This window comes from Suricata suricatta, chromosome 12 (genome assembly GCF_006229205.1).
Source record: "Suricata suricatta isolate VVHF042 chromosome 12, meerkat_22Aug2017_6uvM2_HiC, whole genome shotgun sequence".
NCBI lineage: Eukaryota > Metazoa > Chordata > Mammalia > Carnivora > Herpestidae > Suricata > Suricata suricatta.
This window is the reverse complement of record NC_043711.1, coordinates 97,826,606-97,845,417: the sequence shown is the minus strand read 5'-3', so window position 1 is coordinate 97,845,417 and position 18,812 is coordinate 97,826,606. Positions and strand designations below refer to the sequence as shown.

At 44.7% G+C, this 18,812-nt stretch overlaps 1 protein-coding gene and 1 long non-coding RNA gene across 5 annotated transcripts in view; one reads left to right on the top strand and one right to left on the bottom strand.

Annotated features, from left to right (window-relative positions):
* Nucleotides 1-18,812, bottom strand: part of TSHZ2 (teashirt zinc finger homeobox 2) — a 446,554-nt gene that overhangs the window by 271,379 nt on the left and 156,363 nt on the right. The window lies entirely within an intron of this gene.
* Nucleotides 16,900-17,420, top strand: LOC115273279. Its single transcript, XR_003900772.1, has 2 exons — nucleotides 16,900-17,149; nucleotides 17,274-17,420. It is a non-coding gene; the product is annotated as an uncharacterized LOC115273279 (long non-coding RNA).

Below are 18,812 nucleotides of genomic sequence, written 5' to 3'. Positions count from 1 at the left end.
CCATAGCCTAATCTTGGAAGCAAAGTCCCAGGACACTTGCTGCATTACTACAAGTGCATTGGAAAGTCTGTTGACTCATCGGGGAGGCAGACACGCAGGGGCGGTGATCCTGAGCAGCGGGGCTCACTGGGGCCACCCGAAAGGCTTTATCCCAGGACTCCTCTATGTAATGTAGCCACACCAGTCGAAACAATAAAAAAAAAAGGCTTTAAGATGTAAATGAAGGAGAGAAGCAGCCAGAAGAAGACACAATGGGTCTTCTCTGCAGCTTTTCCTGAAGAGTTGGACTGTGGAATAATTATATTTTTCTCTATATTATGTTCCCCATTTTCCAATAATGAACTTTTTTTTTTTTTTACAATTGCTACGATGGAAACACTCGATGAATGTGCTTTAATTGAAAAAAGAAACCCCATTAAGAATACACAAGCATTATATATTTGTAATTGATGAAGGTCATTTTAAATCCACTTCTAACTCTGAAATCAACTTTCTTATATTTCTTTTTTTTTTTCTTAAAGAAAGTAATCACCTGATGTCCCTGCCGTTAGTACTTAGAATGTGCTGGCTAAGATCATTAGGATCTAAATCTCCTTCTCCACACCCCCGCCTTCCCGGAGTCCGGCTCCTCCCCTCCTGCCTTCCATCCTGTCAAATTCCCAGAGCACCCTATATTTTAACGTCTGCAAGGGTGAGGGAGCCAGGACTGAGGGCCCGGCAGTCGCAGCCCTAGGCTGACACTGGCAGCAGAGGGTAGCTCATGCTTAGCACTTGACATAACTTTTTGATGACTGAAACCTGATTCCATCGACTGGTCCCCAAGTGCCTGATCTCATCTCTTTACCATCAGAGAAACCGAAGCCGAGTTACCAGCAAAGATAAAAAGAGGAAACGAGCGGGCCACGTCTCAACACAGAGAGGAATAAACTCGTCTTTGATCCTTTGTCCAAAGAACATTCCAGATTCTCACAAAAGGGATGGTTGAACGCAAAGGATTACTGCAGCCAGTCCTCCCCATGCCCCTTGCCAATTTTTCTGAGCTGGGTATTTATGTAATTCTTCAGAGAAAACTACAAGTTTGTTGTTGTTGTTGTTGTTGTTGTTGTTGTTATTATTATTATTATTATTATTTTTTTTAGTTATGACTTCAAGGCTGATTTCTTTTATTTACAATATTGAGCAGAGCGTAACAATGCGGTCGACTAAACATACTTGAGAGTGTTAAAAAAAAAAAAAAAGGAAGCATCACAAACAACAGCAACAAAAATGAGCATTTGCAGGGGGTTTGGAGCCAGGATCTGGAGGCAGCTGACTTGCGTTGAAGTCTGGCTCTTTGTGTGTTCGCCATGTTGCTCTAGAGAAGCCATGGTACCTTCCAGGCCCTTCCACTCCTCTGAAAACGACCATGGTTCCTATTTATTGATTTGCAGTCAGGATTAAAGGGCATGACCAAGGTGGGTATCTGCAGTGCCTGAGATATAATAATTGCTCATTAAAATGTATCTTTCTTTACTGTACTTCAGATGATATCATTCAACTACTTAAAATTCTACCATGGCTTTCTACGACAGAGAATGAAATCAGAACTCCTTACCATGAACTACAAAGCCCTGTTTGATCAGTCTTTTGTTGCACTTTCTCCCTGTGTTCCAGTCTCCTGGTCTTCTCTCCAACCCTGTGGTATGCCTTCTTGTTCCTGCCTCAGGACCTTTGCACTTGCTGTGCTTCTGCCTAGAACTCATTTTCTACCTTTCCTAATATTGAGTTCTTTTTTTCTTCCTTTTTAACGTCTATTTTTGAGAGAGAGAGAGGGAGAAACAGAGTGTGAGCAGAGGAGGGGCAGAAAAAGAGGGAGACACAGAATCAGAAGCAAGCTCTAGGCTCCAAGCTGTCCGTGCCCAGCATGGGACCGGAACTCACAAGCCATGAGATCATGACTTGAGCAGGAGTCAGACACTAATCCCACTGAGCCACCCAGGAGCCTCCAATATTCAGTTCTTGAGACAAATATCACCTTATTAGCAAGACTTCCATCACCTCTTTTTCCTGAAAATAACCAGAGTTAGTTTCTGTTGTTTGCCATCAGAGAAGCTGAATGAGTTCAAACAACAAATGTGTATTTTGCCCCTTTTTTGCCTCTCTTCAATCACAAGCCTGATTGTATTTGTTAATGTAAGGATGCAGGTCTGATTCAGGTTTCCCCTCTGACCTTGAAGGCCAGCTAACACCATTAACATTTCTGGGGGCGGGCCTAAAGATGGAGGTTAAGACTAGTCACGCCCTACCTGAGGGTTCTGGGTCCACTCTGTGATTGGTTAAAGCTACTGTCAATGATGGGATGCTATAATGATTGGACCCCTGTACCTGTGTCATAGTTTCCTGTAACTCCCCCTTCCCAAACTCATAAAAGGCCCTGCCCCGCCTTGTTCGGGGCTTGCTCCCCGTGGATCCAGTGTGTTGTTGAAGTCTGTGAGCCCGAGTGTAGGCTGGCCGGGCCTCAATTCGTAATAAAGCCCTTTGCTTTTGCATGCGTGCTTCGGCCTCCCTGGCGGTCTCTGGTTTTTGGGAGCGATTTTTAAATCTGGGTACAACAATGTTTTTATGGCTTTTTTTCTCAGATCCTGTTGCCAATCTGCTTTTAGATGAGTGGAGGTTTTTGCCCAGGCTTGTTGGCACCTCACAAAGAAGTAGACTAAGAGTAGGGACTAAATGGATGAAGAGTTGATGCTAAAGACAGGAGCACGGTGAGTGTGATAAAAGTTTTTCCAGAGAACTCGTTTGCAGGAGGGTTAGTCTAGAGAGGGCCCACGGAACATGCGTGTCTTAAATCCTACTCTTAAGCATGCTCTGTGCGGCTCCAGCACACTGAGGATGCCTGAATTTGAAAACAGAAATGATTATAGAATACAGAGCAGGGATGTTCGCATGACTAATGATTAGACCCAGCAGAACCGTAATGGATTATTTTCTGAGTCCCGAGCCAATGAAGATAAAACATCGTCTCCTAAGGAGGCCCCACTCTCTTGAACCCTTTCACATGGGCTTCTGAACCCAGGACCATCAGACATATGCTCCTCCTGCTGACTGTTCTGAAGCAGACACATGAACGTCGTGCTCTGAGTACCCTAGTGCCGCCATCCTTCCTCCTACCACTGGGCCTTAGCATGTACTGCTGCCCCGCTTGTGGGATAATGGTTTTCCTTCTGTTTTTTAATATTTTTTAAAACTTTTATTTATTTTTGAGGGGGGAGGGGCAGAGAGAGCTGGAGACACAGAATCCAAAGCAGGTTCTAGTCTCTCAGCTGTCAGCCCAGAGCCTGATGTGGTGCCTGAACCCACAAACCATGAAATCATGACCTGAGCCGAAGTCGGATGCTCAACTGACTGAAGCACCCAGGCGCACCTTCCTTCTCTTCCTTGCCTACTGACCTTTCAGTTCTTACCTTACTACACATCTCATCTTTAGAAGAATATCCTGTGGCTTGAGTGACTAGTCAAACTCCTATGAAGTATTCTTTTTCTTTTCTTTTAGAGAAAGAGAACATGAGATGGGGGAGGGGCAGAGAGAGAGAGAGAATCTCAAACAGACTCCATGTTCAGTGCAGAGATCTCCATGGGGCTTGGTCCCACAACCCTGAGATCAGGACCTGAGCCAAAATCAAGAGTTGGACCCTCAACCAACTGAACCAACCGGGTTCTCCTCACCCCAGGAAGTATTCTTATGAAGATTATGTCCTGCACCACCTACAGGTTTAGTTTTGTAATTATTTGATTAACAGCTGTCTCTATCACCAGGATGTGAGCTCTCTTCTGGCAGGAAGTGTGTCAGAACATGAAGTGTTTGCTGAGCATGAAATCTGCTATTGCTGTTACAAACAGGGGCTTGGCATAGTGTGGACACTCAACAGATATTTGTTGAGTAAAAAAAATGAACAGAAGAATTTATATTCAGGACTGACTGTAAGAGTAAAGCCATAGTAACAACTCCCACTTGGAATAGGCAACTTACTGACTTCAGCCACTTAAGCGTTTTTTAACTCCTGATTTTTCATATCATTCCTTCAGATGCGTTTATCGGCCTTAACATTTTGTTGCTGTCACAAGACAGGTAGATGTTATGTGTGTTCCATGAACCATAACTGATTCATTCTGATTTACTGCATTTTTTTCTAAATATTTTTAATGTTTATTTTTGAGACAGACAGAATGTACATGGGGAAGGGGCAGAGAGAGAGGGAGACCCAGAATCCAAAGCAGCCCCCAGCTCAGAGCTGTCAGCACAGAGCCTGACGTGGGTCTTGAACTTGGGAATGGTGAGATCATGACCTGAAATGAAGTCTGACGCTTAACTAACTGAGCCACTCAGGCGCCCCTACACCATTGTTTTAATATCTAAACAAAGGTTGGCCAACTGTTCCTGTCATGGGCCAGATAATAAATATTTAAGACTTTGAGGACCATATGGTCTCTATAGCAACTACTCAGTTCTGGTGTTGCAATGCAAGAGTTGCCACAAATGATGTGTAAACAAATGAGTGTAACCGTGTGCCAATAAAAATTTATTTATAAAAAGAAGCATCAGACTGGACTTGGTCTATGGGCTATACTTTGCTGACTCCTGTTATTGAACATGGGGTAAAAGCGAGTTCAAAATATGGGCTCAGCCTGGCATTTAAGCTTGGAGAGTTCTATACAAGGCTCTGGCTTCCTCCAGGAGCTCCGACATATCAATTCATCTCTCTGGGCCGCTGTGTACGGAGGTATATATGGGACCACTACTCAGCCAAACACAGTTGTGAAGATCAAAGGCTGATAAGGGAACAAGCTGGGATTCAGTGACCTTGGACTCACCATGCTTACTCTTCTGTTTACTGCCCACTTCCGGTCACTCACACTGACTTCCTCTTTGTGGTTCCCCCATCTTGTTTCTTTCAAAATATAAACGTGTGGAAGGAAATAAGAGTGTGCCAACTTATAGAATGTTTTGACGTTAAAGAAAAGATTGTTCTGGTTCTTGTGTGGAGGGTGGGTTGGAGGGGGCCAGGGTCCAGGAGACCATGTAAGACACTATTTGCAGGCAACTCAGGAAGGCAGCCATGGTGGCCATCATACGTGGTGTTCCCCATGGAGGGAGGAGCTTGTTTCTTCAGTGGCAGGAGATCCTAGAGAGCAAGGGTGTGGTCGCACCTGGAGATTCCCATGGGCCCCACGCCCTGCTGGGAACACAGAAGATTCTTGGGGAATGGGTGTTGATGGAGTCAATACAGTCACCACATTCTGGAAACATCTAGAAAGGTTCGTTTACAAGACATGTGGTTACTGGTGTCCTCCTTAGCATCCTGTTCTCTTACCTGCTGGCATGAACTTCAAAGATTCACCCACAACCCAACCACCTCTCACAGCCTCTGCCACAGTCAGCCTCTGCCACAACCAAGCCACTGCCATTTGTCACCTGGACTGCAGCAATGTCCACAACCCACCTGCTGCATCCCTCCTGGCCCCTACCCTTTGCCACAGTCCATTCAGTGGCGCTGTTGATCTCACATGGTAGTCAGACAGCGTTGCTCTCCTGTCCCCAGCCCGCGAGTGGCATCCATTACTCTAGGATGGAATCCAAGGGCCTATAGACTCAGCACATCCTGGCCTCTCATGACCTCATCTGCTTTCCCCTCCATGACTCTGCTCCAGACACCCTGGCCTGCTCTGTACGTGACATATCCTAATTCATAGTGGCCGCAGGGCTTTGGCCCTTTCTGTGTCCTCTGTCTGGGACCACACATAGTCCTCAAACATCCACATAGCTGAGTCCATCACTTCCTTGTTACAATATCACTTCCTCGACTCTTACCTCCCCTGACTGCCCCATCCCAAAGCAGCAATTCATAACTCTTACTTGAGTTCCTGTTTCACTTGTCTACCACCTGGTGCTCATTTAATTCTGGCTTGTCCTCCCTCTACCACAATTCCCATTGGAATATAAGCTCCTTGAGGGGAGGAATCTTTTTATTCTTCCCTGCTGCAAGCCAAATGCTGGTAGACATGTACTAGAGGTTCAAAATTTGTGTGTTGATTACCTAAGTGAATGTAGGACACCCGGGAATCATCCATTCATCTCTCCCTCTCTCTAAAAGCTGAAGCAAATCAGACTCATTATCAAAGATAGAATAAATATGTTGACATGTATTATTATGTATAATACTATTTTCACTTGGTAGAAACCAATCAACATTTAACTGGAGCTCCTTATAGCATGGGTGAAATGTTCATGATAAGGATAATTTCTTTAAAAATCCCAACTCAGTGTTGGGGGTGGAGCAGACTTGTTCAACAGAGCCTTAGTGAAATGAATCTATAGAGGCTTCTAGAAAATGTAAAAGAAAGGAATTCTTTTCAAATGCACTAGAGACACTGATAAAAGGCAGAAACCTTAAACACAATCAGAATGTTTTACACCCACAAGGATCTAAGCTCTTATAAAAAAAATTTTTTTTGCTCCTCTAATAACTGAATTTTGAGCATCAATTGGGAAATTAGCTTCATAGGTCAGAGAGGGTGGGATTCTAGCTGTAGAGAAAATTAACTAAATGCAGATTTGGGGAGGGGGCTAAAAGGGCATGTGCTAAAAGCATGCCTTGAAGTTGTAACTCATAAAGAAATAAAGGGACCCAAGGAGGAGTTACAAGTAACCAGTACAGGGTCCCTGAAACAGCTAACATTTCTCTGCCTCACAAAGGTTTGGGGTGACCCACCGCTCCAGGCAGATAGAAGTCAGTAGATGGCATTTGTCCCTGAAGGTAGAGGACACTCAGATAACTTCAACTGCTCTGATTTTCCTCCTACCTCTGGGAACATTATCATCTAATCTCTGACCACCTTTAGAACATAACCTATTGGGGAAACAGAATAGGCCAAAAAAAAAAATCAGGAAATAAGTATTAATTCAGCACAATGTGAAATCACTGCATTTGCTCTTTCATCCCAAAATGTAGGACAAACCAGCAATTCTTTCCTTTCTGGGCTATACCAGCCTCGGGCGTCCCTCTGAACTGTGAGATTTTGCACTTGATGTGACTGAGACCTGGGTTTATGTCTTGACATTTGCTTGCTGGGTAACCTTGGGAAAATCACTGAACTTGTCTGAGCTTCTCCATTGATTCAAGGAAAGCAGTAGCTCAGTTCTCTCTGTATCAGAAGGTTGTTGTGAGGTTTAAGTGAATTGATACCCATAAAAGTGCTTTGCATCCTGAAAGTGTGTTCTTAGGTAGAGGGATAGGGTCCCCAGATGGGAACTTCAAACCCAAGGGTACAGCCTTTCCAAGCAGACATTATTGATCATTTTGCATACGTTAAGTGTGGGAAGATTCTTTGCTTCCTAGGAGACCAATATTTTCATCAGTTTTGCTTAAAATCAGCTAGCTTTCGTTGGTTCACTGTTGACAGGGACATGGGTGGAAGACACATCACATAAACTTTCGAGCACAAGAACAATAGCAACAACGGACCTGCCAAGCAGAGATGTAGGACTGTGGCAAACAGAGCATCCCCACCTCCAGCTGTGGACACGGCTCATGGCACTAGATTTCCTAACTTGGAGAGAAACCAGGCATTTACAGCCTTGGGGAAAGCCTTCTAATATTTGATTAAAAGTCAATTCATTAATTACAGTTCTACAAAACACCAGAAACACACTGGGGGTCAGTACCAGCTTGCCGGCTATAGTTTGTGATCATGTCTTAGTTGTCACTGGGTCAACATAGCATCTAACTGGACATTCACTTGCTACCTGCTCCCCCCTTTCATGAAGGGCAATGTGCAAAATTTCCTGGTAATTGGGATTTTAATGCCCTTTTCAGTTTTTCTTGGGCCCAGTTCGTTTTCAGGGTAAGAGCTTTCCATGATGGGAAGGTAGTAAGAATAGGTCTTCCTCGATAGTCCGTTATTTGTCCTGGGTGTCTTCTGCTTGCACTGCACATTGGTACGCATCCTCCTTCTCAGACCTGTGCCCGAGGAGGTTGTATGAGATCAGGGATCTTATGTCTTCTGGGCACTTTGTCCTCTGGCTTTGCCTTGGGTTTGTCCAAAGGTGATAGGGGAGTGGGAAGAGAGGGTGGTGCCTATGTTTGCCCGGCTCCTTTTGGACAGGTGGCCATGAATCCTGTGTCACGGTACCAACAGATGTAGCTCCTAAGAAGAGGCCCTCTCCTTATGGCCACACCTTCACCAGGTTCTGGAAACTGCTTTCTCCTCCTTCTCCTTCTGTGAAGGTTCCCTTCTGTCACTAGTCTCAGGGCCCCCAGTGTCCCCTGTTGGTTCTTAACAATCACTCATACCTTCTCCTTGTCCTTCAGTCCACTGTCCCTCTATTACCCAATGGAGTATGTCAGGGGTCCCCAACTGATACAGTAATATTTTCCATCCCCATGGGGGTTATCCCAGTGGACCGTTTTGGGTGAGACAGCGAGGGCCCAGTTCCAAGTCAGAACCACGGGTGAACACACCCAGCAGTTCTCATGAGAATACTCAGTAAATATTTGCCAGAAAAAGAGATTAACCTTTATTTAGTTACTGACAAACCTCAGAAAAATCAATACATGTTCAAACACCTGTCTTAGAAGAAACAAAAGTCTGACACACATGAAACAAAAATTGTTTCCAACTTGTGGCTAGGTTAGTAGGCATTTTTTATATAGAAGGTAAGGTCTGGATGCCATAGGCGTGGGGTAGAGACAAATGAGTGTCAACAATGATAATGAAAGCAAAGCATAGTCGTTGAATGCTTGTTACCGGCTAGGTTCACTGCTCCGTTCCTTGCATACACTGTCTCATTTACTGCTCACAACATTGCAAAGCAGTTCTGTTCTTATACCCATTGTGCAGATAGAAAATTGAAGTTTAGAGCTATTACGTGATTTTGTACATGAAGCAAGGGACTGTGGCGTACCCAACCCCAGATCTTGTAGTTAGCTCTGGATTCCAGTGAATTCAGTTTCAAAGAAAGGAGTGGTCAGTGAGGAACAGAGTAGTCTAGAAAAATAAATACTGATGAACTGATATCAAGAAGTCAGATATTTCAGAAACTGATGTTGGAATCAAGAATCCCTGGCTTTCACTCTGGACCTCTGGGCACAAGATGGCGTCAGCAGTGGTTGTGAAGACGGCTGTTTCTGACGTTCCAGGGGAACAAAGGAAACTGTGAAGCCTGATTTTATAATTTGTTATCTTTCTTTACTACTAAAACAGAACTTTTTGTCAGGGAGAAGACCAAATCACACATAGGAGCAATTCTTTCAAAAAAATGTCCTTTTCTTTGGGTTACATGGAACATTCCCATTTCCTCACGGAACTGAAATTTCCTTTTGATGAGCTACTTATTCCTCATTAAATACAGTCTGGTAAGGCTCTTGTTCAAGTCCTGTACCCTCCAGCTTGGGGACACGACTGGGACCCAAACTGGTATGGTTTGATTGATGGTGAATTGGCTCCATCTGTATACATATCTTTTGCCATGTGATTTGGAAGCACCTCTCATCAAGAGATGGCATTTGCAGGTCCGTGGCTGGAGTCTGGGCTGGCCTTTTGACTTACGTTGTCCAACAGAAGTGACCGTAGCGTAGTTCAGAGACCATTCTGCAAAAGGCCTTTTGGGTTTTTGCTCTCTGACCCATGCCCCCACCGTGGGCCAAGCCCGGGCTAGCCTAGTGGGCAGTGAGAGAGACCACATGGAGCAGTGCCGAGTCATTCCATCTGAGATCCGGACGGAGCAGGAGTCGGAGCAGCCGGGTCTCCGTGAGCCTCCCCTAAACTGCCTGCCTACGGGATCATGAGCTAAACAGGTGGGCAGTGTTTTAAGCTGCTAAGTTCTGGGCTGGGAGTGGTGCAGCAGTAGCTCTCTGTCCCCAGATGAGCACACTGGCCTCTCTCCACTGTATCTGCACCTTGAGTAGAAGAGCCAAGAGCATGAAGGCATGCCTGGTCTGTTAGTCCAGTGGTGGCACCTGGACAGACTGGTCTACCATTCTTGCTTTCTGGACTCACAGTGTTTTGGCATCAGTCTGTTTCCAGCTTTGGTTCTCCAGCCTCCCCATTATTCTGTGACTTGCTGTTAGACTTTCCATCAGAGTCCTTTCTGTTTAAGGTACGGAGGGTCACTTTCTCTTACTTGTGGTCTCAGAATAGCCTCCTGGAGAACCTGATGTAGTCATCAAAGACCAAGGCCAAGCAGAAGAGGGGGAAGGTGTCACATGCTGGCTGTGGGGACCCCTTGCCCAGCACTGCCTCCTTTGGCCAGGCCACTCGGCTGCTCTTGCTCACACACCGCAGACAAAACCCCAGCCTGGCCTGCTTCACTGCAGTCCTGCGGGCTGTGTCAGGAGTTATGGTCACGGCGGCTCTTCCTTCTCTTGTCAACTTCCTAATAAGTTAACTGAATTATTTTGGGTCTTATCAGCCTGCACAATACGTCTGGATTGTATTATGGGGAATCCTATTTAAAAGAAAGATGGGGTGTCTGGGTGACTCAGTCAGTTAAGTGTCTGACTCTCGATTTCAGTTTAAGTCATGATCCCAGGAGCATGAGATTGAGGCCCCCTTTAGACTCTGTGCTGAGCATGGAGCCTGCTTAGGATTCTCCCCCTCCCTCTCTCTCTGCCTCTCCCCTGCTTGCACACACACTCTCTCTCTCTCTCTCAAAATAAATAAACATTAAAAAAAAGACATTCTGACAAAGATGAAATAACCAGAAAGCTACACTTGGTTGAAAAGCCATAAGATTATTACAATATTTGTGCTAGTTCACAATCCCTCACCTACAAATCAGAAATCCTAAAAGCTCTGAAAAGCAATAGTTTTTTTTTTCATAATTCTGTTTGCAGAAAAATCACACCTGAACTGATTCAAGACATTTTAAAACTTAAAGAAAAAAATCTCACTTAGTAATATTAGTGCTTCATCACAGAATTACTTGTATTTTTAAGTATAGACACTATTTCCAGTCCCACTGGGAGTGCTCTCTCTACATATAGTATATGTATCATGTTCTCTTTCTAAAATTTCAGAAAAAATCTTAATGCTTATTTATTTTTGAGAGAGAGAGAGCACAAGCAGGGGAGGGGCCGAGAAAGAGGGAGACATACAATCCGAAGCAGACTCCAGGCTCTGAGCTCTCAGCACAGAGCCTGACATGGGGCTCAAACCCCTAAATGGAGAGATCATGACCTGAGCTGAAGTCGGACGCTTAACCAACTGAGCCACCTAGCCACCCCCTTTCTAAAATTTCAAAATGTATCTGTTCCAAAGAGTCTGAGGCACAGATTTATGGATGTGCATAAATAAGGACACCGACCTTCCCAGCTATGAAAGGCTACAGTCAAGGCTAGAGTCAAGAGTCAAGTTGAGTCTCTCCTCAGCTCTTTGTTCTACCTTTTAGATGAGGCTTGATAACACACACTCTTTCTTTATTTCGTCCACTCTCGATCCATTCCAGTGACCATGTGCCAGCATAATTGGACATCGGTGCTGAGTAGGGATGGGCTCCTCATTCTCTCTTTTGACTCTAACCACAGAGGGAGAGAAATAATGATAGAAGAAGCGCACCCCATGCTCCCTCTGTTTTAATGGGAATGTGCTGTCAGGAGAGAGTGATATGATAAGGCCTTACATAAATGGATGCTCTGACAATGTGTTGAGAATAGGAAAGGTAACATTTAATAAGCATGTTAGGGTAATTAGTTAAGTCACTTGTCAATTAACTAGATTACCTAATAGCTAATTTGTCTCTCCAAGCAGCAGGCTTTGTGAAAAAGCAGTCAAGGGAAACTTATTTGGAAGAGATGGCCTTCGCACATGAGTATATGTAAGCCGGTCCGCGAGCAGTGGGGCTGGGCGCCTCAGAAAGCAAGCCACTGCTGGGAACCCTGGTTTTCTTATTGCTTTTAGAAGATGCCCTGCCCTTCCTTTTCCTCCCTGCCTCCCTTTCCTTTCTTTCTTCTTTTTCTTTTTCTTTTTTTCTCCTGTAGGTGATTTTACCTAGCTTAAACAGCAGCAAGCTTTCCCTGTAAAGCGCCAACCAGGAAATATTTTAGCATTTGTGCCAGAGGCAACGGAACGATGTCATGCAGGTGCTTTTATAACAGGCAGGAAAACAAAATTTCACAATTTTTTTTTTTTTACCATTTAAATTGTGTAAAACTTCTTAGTTCATTGGCTGAACAACTGGTCACTCGTTGAACTTGACCTACTGGTGTGGTTTGCCATATCTTGCTTTGGGTCATCCTTAAGTTGCTAATTTCCTAAGGCAACCAGGCTTTAAGAAGCATCTGGGGCACCTGGGTGGCTCAATCGGTTGAGTGTTGGACAGGTGAGGGCATCACGGTTCATGGGATCAAGCCCTGCGTCGGGCTCTGTGCTCTGCTTTGGGCTCTGGGCCGGTGGGGCCTGCTTGGGCTTCTCGCTCACACTCTCTCTCTTCCCTTCCCCTACTCTTGCTCTCTCTAAATAAATAAGTAAATACATAAACAAACATTAAAACAAAAAGAGTCATCTGGCCTCCTCGCCAGGTGCATCCTTGACCCTCCCCATCAGAGGCTCAGAGCGTAGACTCTGGAACCAAAGTATGCAGATCAGAGTAGAATCTGAGCTCTGCCAAGAAATACACAAGCCTTGGCAAGGTCTTTCACCTCTCTGTGCTTCAGGGGCACCATCCTAAAATAGAAGCACCTTTCTCATAGTTTCACTCTGAAGATTCAAGCAAGTACGTAAGGAAGTCCTTAGATCAGTGCCTGGCATCCAGGCAGCCCAACGTTAAGTGTCAGCTTACTTCTATCGCTTCGACAGCACAGGGAGAAGGAGGGACTCCTCCCTTCGCAAAGAAATCGTCCGCGGCGGCTCCTCCCTGATCCCTGGAGATCTGTTTGGTGGCAGACTTGATGCCCAAAGCAGGGGAGCTGGAAGACGGTATTCTGGGGCATTTCCTGAGTGCCCTTAAGCAAACAGGATGCTGTAAATGTCTCTTCGGAGAAGGGGGCCGCCGGTAGGTCTCAACTGTGCCTCGTGATTTATTGGGATCCGCGGCTTTTGTGCGGATACGTTTTCCTGCCTCAGCTCTCCAGCGATTGTGCTGCAAGTCATGCCTGTGCAGTACAAAGTCTGTCCCCGCGCCCTACGTAACATGTGGTGCGAAGAAGCGTTGTTAAAGAGGCTTCCTGTTTTGGTTTCCTCACTGGCACCACGAGCGCTGGGGAAATCTCTAAAGGACTTACTTAGCATGCACAAACTGAAACCAAACCACAGCAAATCCGTGCATCCGCAGCTCCAGAACTTTCAAAGCCCCTGGCAGAAACTTCTCTCTTTCCTCTGCCTCTTTCTCTCGCTCCCTTTTGATGTTCCCCTTTCTTTCAGCCTATCCCTGACAGTGAGTGCAATCACATCACACACAGCTTTCTTTGGAAAGCCCCCTTCTTTAATGATCTGGCCGCCACTAGACACTGAGGCCTTCCAGAAAAAATTTCAATCCCTCTTCCCCCAGCTTCCGCAAGCCCCGGTGATAAATGACACCTCTCATTCTGTCACAGACAAGCAGCCCAGACGGGGGACGTCAGTGATGGATGGCTCACCAGAACAGGAAATCAACTTTGAAAAAAAAAAACCCTAAAAGAGCTGACCAGGACATTGTCAGGGTCCTGCTCCAAAGGCCCTGCCTGAGAGACAGTTGGAAAGGGACTGAGAAAGTTTGAGCTCGGGGGGGGAAAAAGTATGAGATCAAAACAAGGAGAAGAAACATGTATCCATGGAGAAGCTGGCATACAATGAGCCACAGATTGCCTTGGCATTGTTTATTTCTTTGCGGTGCCCTGGACATTAGCCAAATTTTCACCTACTCCCATGTTTTATGGAGGAAAGGGTTGATCCCTGCTCTGGGAGAATTCTATTTTCCTTCTGGAGCCTCAGAAAAAAGTGAGTCAAGATTTGTTTGTCAAGCCTAAATTACCCCATTTTACACTACCCCCAAAGAAAAGCAATAAAATTCCCAATGCCCCCCAAGGGATTCCCTCCACACAAAGATTGTCCCCTGAAGATTAACAACCTCGCCTTTTTATGTTGGTGGCAATCACAGGAAAGGGGACGAGGTGGCTTCTTTTTCTTATGCTTCTTTTTTTCCTCATTTTGTATCACGCTGCCTTCTCCCTCCTGCCACCAGTGATTTTCATATACTGCATTCAAGAACTTTTCTGCCCCTTCTATTGTGAACCTCTGCACTTAGATCCACTGGGGGTCCCTTGACCAACTTGATTTAAAAGGCAAACACAACCTCATCATCAAGCTGAATCAGAGCATGCACTGGGTATCAGTTTTGTGCTAGATCCAAACCAGGAAAACTAAGGAATAGATGGCTATAAGGCGCCTGAGTGGCTCTGTCGGTTAAGTGTCCAATTTTGGCTCAGGTCACGATCCTGTGGTCTATGGGTTCGAGCCCCGCATCGGGCTCTGTGCTGACAGCTCAGAGCATGGAGCCTGCTTCAGATTCTGTGTCTTCCTCTCCCTCTGCCCCTTCCCCCCACAACACCCCATATTGTGCTCTTTTAAATAAGCATTAAGAATTTTTAAAAAAGGGAATAGATGGCTGGATTCTTTCTATGCTTTGCAGAACCTCTCAACCTCAGCACTCCTGACATTTGGGTCAGATAATTTCTGTTGTGGGTGCTATGGGTGTATCCCCAGCCTCTACCCACCAAATACCATTAGGGCACCCATCCCCATTGCTTAGTCATGACAATAAAAAAATGTCCCCAGACAATGCCAAATGTCTCTTGGGAAACAAAACTGACCCCCCTTCCAGGTGGGAACCACTGCTCTAGGAGTTTGAAATCAGGCCTCCAAGGAAAAGACTCATGGGATTCGTGGGGGACAATTGATGTTGGTAGATAATTAAATGCTAGATAGTAGGACATAGAACATATAAGCTATAGGAATTTAGAGACTTTCCAAAAGACACATTTGCATTTACCAACTTTGTGCAGGTGCCTCTATTTAAGCCGCAGAACAAAACCCAAATCTTGTAGAAGGCAGACCAACCACTTATTCATGTAATCTTGGGCATAGGTATCACCAAACTGAATACGGAGAGGCGGGTTTAAAAAAAAAAAAAAGAAAAGAAACCTTAGTTTCAGACAAATCACATTAAAACCTAGTGAGATGCAACCAAGAGTCAAAAAATCTCTCCTCTTTTCCAAGGATATTAACAAACGGTGTCATTAAAGTTTTGATAATTAGTTATCATTTATTAAAGAACATTATTAAACCTTAGTGATCATTGAAGTATTGGATCGAAGGAGGTAGGACTAAACTTCTACTCTTGTGTCTTAGGCCTTCTTTGTAGATGATAAACACAAAATTGTTAACATGCAAATCTTCTCAAGTCTAATAGAGCTTATACAGTGATATTAAAAACACCCTTTGATCTATCCAATAAAACATGGAATGAAAAGAAAGCTGAGCCCAGTTTCTAGACACCATATATAGTATCTAAGGCTTTCACCCACCCATTGTTGCCAAGAGAGATCAAAGGTAATTTGGGAGACACAGACAGATTTATCCGTGTATAAAGCCAATAATGGGAATCACAATGGAAGACGACACACACACACACACACACACACACACATGCACGTGCACGTTTGGCTGAACTGTGATCACAAAGAATCAAAATCTAAAAAAGAGATGTAATTAATATATCGGGTTCAAAAACCAACATTAGCACAAAAATGGAAGAAAAGATCTCCATAAATAAGAAGAAAGATAGCCACTTCCATCAATTAGGAAGAGCACTGCAAAGACCTTATAAATACCGGTTAAGCCGCAGACAAGGTAAACAATTTAGGCTGTCGTTACTGTTATCAGTATGGGCACCAAAACTACTCTTATAAGGATGTTAAAAGTGAGCGTGCCAATCCTTTATTGTCCCCTCCCGGCTTCCCTACAACCAGTTGGTGGGATCTGTTCTCCATTGTATTGGATTCTATCTTGGTCAACTTAAGACAGACTATTCTTTGTTCACACAACACCGCCTTGCCTATCAGTGGGGATCCTAATCAAATTTTATGCTGGTATAGGACTTTTCTGTCTCATCCTCACCTCCTGGTCTTGCATCATGTTGAGGGCAATTACACATTTATTTATTACACATCCCCAAATATAAAGCCGCAAAAACTATACCAAAGACAGCAGCTTTTCAATCATCCATCAAGATATACCCGTTTCAAAAGACAATCCCTGCACCACATCCTGAAGGTCATTACTCACTCTCGAAAGCTCATTTCAAAGGCCTCCTTCATCTCTTGATATCGTTAGATAGTGTGTGTGCCAAAGTGCTGCTTGGGGATCTCAATAACCCCACGTTCCCCTCTCCGAGCATGATTAGTGGGAGGTGCGGGCACCGATTTAGGCTGTGTCTACACAATGCCAAAACAGCCCGTGGAGAAATGAAACCGTCCATCACACAACTGGCGGATTTAGCTACATGATGCCAAAGTGCGTTGACTCATTCCCCGCCCCCACACCCCCCACTGCATTGACTGATTATTTGAGTTCATTTTCAGTATCTGAGAATAGATCTGCTTAGCATGCTAGATTTGAAAGGGACTGCAGAGATGACACAGTATTTGCCATCTGGGCACCTCTGCACAGGCTCTTCCCTGTACGTCACGCTTTGCCTGGCCCAATACATCAGAGCACCTGGATTCACCTCTCCTGAAAGCTTCGAGATCTTCTCCTGGCCTTTTTAATTTTGTGGGCCAGCATACTATTCCCCAGCTGTTAAGTTTGTGTTTAAACTAGACAGTATTCCAAATGCTTTACATGTATGACCTCATTCAGTCATTATGACACTCATAGGAAGCATGTGTCCCTATCACCCACACTAGACATTGGTGGCGCCCTGTCCACGTCTCCTTACCAAGCATGCCGACTGCTGATACCTGGGCTTTTCTGGCTGAGGACCACCGTCCAGCCATGGGAACATGTCTGGCTCACGCCCAGGGCAAGCTAGATATGGTGTACGGGAATGTCCCAGGAAGAAGCCCTCAAGCCTTGGCAGATGGAGCTTTGGTGGAAAACTGTCCCAGTACCTTTAACTCTCATTTGGGACAACTCTGAGGTACATGTCTATACTAGCCCCAGGAGCATCAAGCTCCCATTGTCTATAGTGGTCACTTGCCAGATGGCTCATTCTATTACTATCCTTCCCTTCCCTTCCCTGTCTTCCTTCTCTACTCCCCTAGTCGTGTCTCCCAGGACCAACAACCAGAGGAAGTGTGTGTACTCAAATGCTTGTTCCCAGGTGTCAATCTAGGGGAACTCACACAAGAAGAGCATATTTATACAGAGAAGAAAATAAATACATAGGCATGAAATATCCTGCTCAAGAATACAGAAATGCTCTTTTTTTTTTTTAAATCAATACATGGGTTTTCTTTTGGGGTCTTCTGCCCCCGACTCCTGTCCTTTGAAAGAAAGTGAGGTTTTTCACAGCCCTCTGCTTCCAGGACGCCCTCACCTATGAACCAGGGGAAAAATCTCTCTCGTTCTTGTCTTGAGAATCGGGCAGGAGCCTGCTTCAACCTTGGGATGTTGCAAACACCCTGACTCCTCACTCATCCCTTTGGGCTTTGTCTTTCAGGAGGCCCAGGCTCGGATTTGTCCCAAACATTCCCGTAAGATTGCCACTCTCCCAACTTCATTTTATTGTGCTAACAAAATTTAATTTTGCTATTGTTTTTTTCTCTCATCCTTTTTAAACCCTTATAACCTGAGTATTATTATATCTTGACTCCATTCTTTGAGGAGAAAGTTAAATATTTATATATACATACATACATACACGATATGTGATATATAACACTTATATATGATTGTGGGTAATATACATACACCATTTAACTCCTCTTTCATACACCTGTTAACTATGTGGTACCACAAATCTTGAGTCAATGTGTTTATCCATATAATCCTCAATATGGGCAAAACAACACGATAGTGGGTTCATAGCTCAAGTGCCAGACCAAGTGAGTTCACAACTCAGCTCCATGAATTGTGGGTCACTGGGGTAAGTTACTCAATGTCTCTGTGCCTCAGTTTCCCTCCGGGATGACAGGAAATAATAATATTCAGGGCCTTTGTATAATTCAGGAACTAGAACACACACAGTGATGACGAGAGTAACCCGCATGGAGAGCCATTATCTAGCATTTGCTGTTAACATTACAAGGCAACTGTGAATCAAAATTATTTTAGTTCTTTCTGTGAAGAATGTGTTTCTCAGGGGCTCGGGCAGTAGGTCTCACAGACAATCAAGGCCAACCTTACTATCCAGCTATCAGAAGTTCCCACTTACAGAACCTTGACTATCAGATTTTAGTAAATGTGGAAGATTCTGGACTAAAGAGCCTGGCCCTTTGTTGAGGTCTGTCAGGAACTGTGAGTAAATGTTTCATGTGCCTTCCTTCCCATAGGCCCCTTAACCAATTCTGGCTCAAACGGTAGATGTGTTTTCAATTCTAATAGTACTCACATATGCCTCATCTGGTAAACAGCATTTGTGCCAAAAAATTGGATTGGGGAGAAAAGCCCCCAAATGCTTGTCTTAAAGTGTTGCAAAGCAGTGAGTCACGTCAGCGCCCGATGGAGCCAACGTTAACCAATGTGATATGACACAATTCAAGCAATGCGATGTGACAAGACACTAGCAAGTAAGCAAAAACCACGCTATTTTTGGCCCAAACGCTCATTATCATCTTACATGCAAACCGCTGATTTGTGGT